Source organism: Heterodontus francisci, unplaced genomic scaffold (assembly GCF_036365525.1).
Source record: "Heterodontus francisci isolate sHetFra1 unplaced genomic scaffold, sHetFra1.hap1 HAP1_SCAFFOLD_2099, whole genome shotgun sequence".
In the NCBI taxonomy this organism is placed as follows: Eukaryota; Metazoa; Chordata; class Chondrichthyes; order Heterodontiformes; family Heterodontidae; genus Heterodontus; species Heterodontus francisci.
Window position 1 is genome coordinate 20,001 of NW_027140473.1, and position 2,500 is coordinate 22,500.

At 61.6% G+C, this 2,500-nt stretch overlaps 2 non-coding genes across 2 annotated transcripts in view; both read right to left on the reverse strand.

Annotated features, from left to right (window-relative positions):
• The window catches only part of LOC137359948 (28S ribosomal RNA), a 3,766-nt gene extending 3,468 nt beyond the window's left edge, over positions 1-298 (reverse strand). The window contains exon 1 of the ribosomal RNA XR_010971647.1: positions 1-298. This exon is cut by the window's left edge and continues 3,468 nt beyond it. This is a non-coding gene — a ribosomal RNA (28S ribosomal RNA).
• A 1,161-nt stretch (positions 299-1,459) lies between these two features.
• LOC137359945 (5.8S ribosomal RNA) lies at positions 1,460-1,613 on the reverse strand. Its single transcript, XR_010971644.1, has one exon. It is a non-coding gene; the product is annotated as a 5.8S ribosomal RNA (ribosomal RNA).
• Positions 1,614-2,500: the final 887 nt, after the last annotated feature.

The following is a 2,500-nucleotide window of genomic DNA, read 5'->3' on the forward strand; positions in this document are numbered from 1 at the left end:
GGCTGCATTCACAAGCAACCCGACTCCGAGAAGACTCATCCCAACGAGCCGGGGGCCGCTACCGGCCTCACACCGTCCTCAGGCTAAGCCTCGATCAGAAGGACTTGGGCCCCGGAGCGTCGTCAGAGAAAGAGGTCTTCTATACGCCACATTTCCCACGCCCGCCAGGCGAGCGGGGATTCGGCGCTGGGCTGTTCCCTCTTCACTCGCAGTTACTAGGGGAATCCTTGTTAGTTTCTTTTCCTCCGCTTAGTAATATGCTTAAATTCAGCGGGTTGTCACGTCTGATCTGAGGTCGTAGGCAGAATGGTGAGCGATCGCGTGCGTGCGTTTCTCAACATCGGATGGCCCCCGCCCAGACTTAAACGCAGCACCAAAAGCTCCAGGCCGGCCGGTATATCTCGCAACTTACTGACAACGGCACCTCGTACTCAACCCTCGGGGGGGGGGGCGCTCACCAGGCCAGGGGTTAGTAACGAGCGGATGTGCACGCGTGTCGACGTCGGGCTTGCGACCGGGCTCGGCTCATAACTGTTCCGGAGTGCCGATAAGGGAGGTGCCGAAGACAAAGAGCGTGGGCGCGGTGCTGGTTTGAACTGCACGAGGGCAGGAGAGAAAAGCGAGCAGCCCACGGGAAGCAAGCGTGGAAAGGACCCGAGACTAGCAGCAGCTAGAAGGCGTGGCAAGAGTTTGGAGCACGTGCAACCGGGGTGGGGGAGTTGGTTCGAAAAGCAGGCAGCAGAGACCAGGGGGACAGGACCGTGCGGCACTGACTAGGTGCACCCTCAGATGTAGGCGAGCTTGCCGGAGGCACAGCGGGAGGCATGCGTGTGGAAGGAGACAGGGCTCCAGCACAACACGCAGCACCGCAGGGACTCCATGGCAAAACTGCACAAACACCGAATGAGGGCACGCAAAGCCAGCGAGGCAGCACGGCAAGCCCACAGTCAACTACGTCAAGCTCTCCTCCTCCTCCTCCTCGTCCAGAACCACTAAACCACGTCGACCACTGGCAACAGCCATCGAGACCGAACCACACGGTTTGCGTCCACCGACATGCCACACCGAGTCTCTCTCTCTCTATGCCGATTCACCAGGCATCGTTCCCATCTCTGCTCTGCACACTCCACAGAGAGTCAACTCTGCCCTCCACGATCCATTCGGAGGCTAACGGCCCGGCAGCAAGCAGTCCCAGCACTGACGCAGTCGTTCGTTTGCAACCCACTGACAGCCGTCCTGGGAAAAGCAGAGGCTGGCCGAGACCAGTGCCGGCGCGCCCGGAGGCCCACGCCGGACTGCCCCCCATCGCGATTAAATGGAGGGACAGAGGTCGAACTCTCCCAAAGGCGGAGTAAACTCCAGGTCTGCACTTAGGGGGACGAAGAGGAGCAAAGGAACCTCTGCGACAAAACCCCAGCCGCGCTCCCGCCGGCAAAGGCGAGTGCGATTGATTGTCAAGCGACCCTCAGACAGGCGTAGCCCCGGGAGGAACCCGGGGCCGCAAAGTGCGTTCAAAGTGTCGATGATCAATGTGTCCTGCAATTCACATTAATTCTCGCAGCTAGCTGCGTTCTTCATCGACGCACGAGCCGAGTGATCCACCGCTAAGAGTTGTCTCAGGTTTTCGGTCCGTCCCTCGCGCGAGGGGTCGAACCCGGAACGTGCGAACGCTCCCCCGCCCTCCCCAATGGGGTGTGGGGGGTGGGAGAGCCCCAGCCTGGCACGGCCCTTCGGATTTCAGTCGAACAATCACAATGACCAAAGAAAGGTTTTCACGCGGCCAACGTGGTCAGGGCGCTCGCGAGGCGAAGCGCGTCAGCTCGTCCGACGCCGGAGCCCAACCGTGCCGACGCGCACCACGGACAACAGAGGCAGGGTCTCTGCCGCCACCGAGGCCGGGAGGACGAGGAGAGAGAGAGAGCGAACGCGGACGGACTGAGTGGGGTACAAGGCCGACAGGATGAGCCCGCTGCGGGGAAACAAATCCTGCCTCCGCGGCCAGGTACATTCTCTCGAACGTCACGGCTGCCATCTCAAGCTCGACACCGGCAACGGACACGCGAGTCTTTAAACCGCCGCTCCGCCAAAAGCACCAGCTCGCGGGGCCGGAGGGGGAGTCGTGTAGGTACCCTGTACCGGTAAAGGGAGGGTGACTAGAGCGACCAAAGTGTCCCCACGGTGGGAAAGAAAACCGGGCCTGCATCACCGGATCAGTCCCTGCAGAGCTCACAGTGGCCGGTTGACGAGGTCCCGACGGCGGGCCGCCGGGCAGCACCCAAGCCCGCAGAAGCTCCCTTCAATTCGACTGCGGTTGTAATGCTGCAAGACGGTGGCAAGTCCATAGGAAGGCGGGTGCTTCTACGGTCGCCGGTCCCGGACGAGAGCTGGGTGGCCCGTCAGTGACAGCGTAAAGACGAGGAGAGCCTGGCCAGTGAGAAGAGAGGAGGAGGGGCTGGAGGAAGGCGTGGAGTACAGAGAACGAAAGCCTCACGCTCACCCT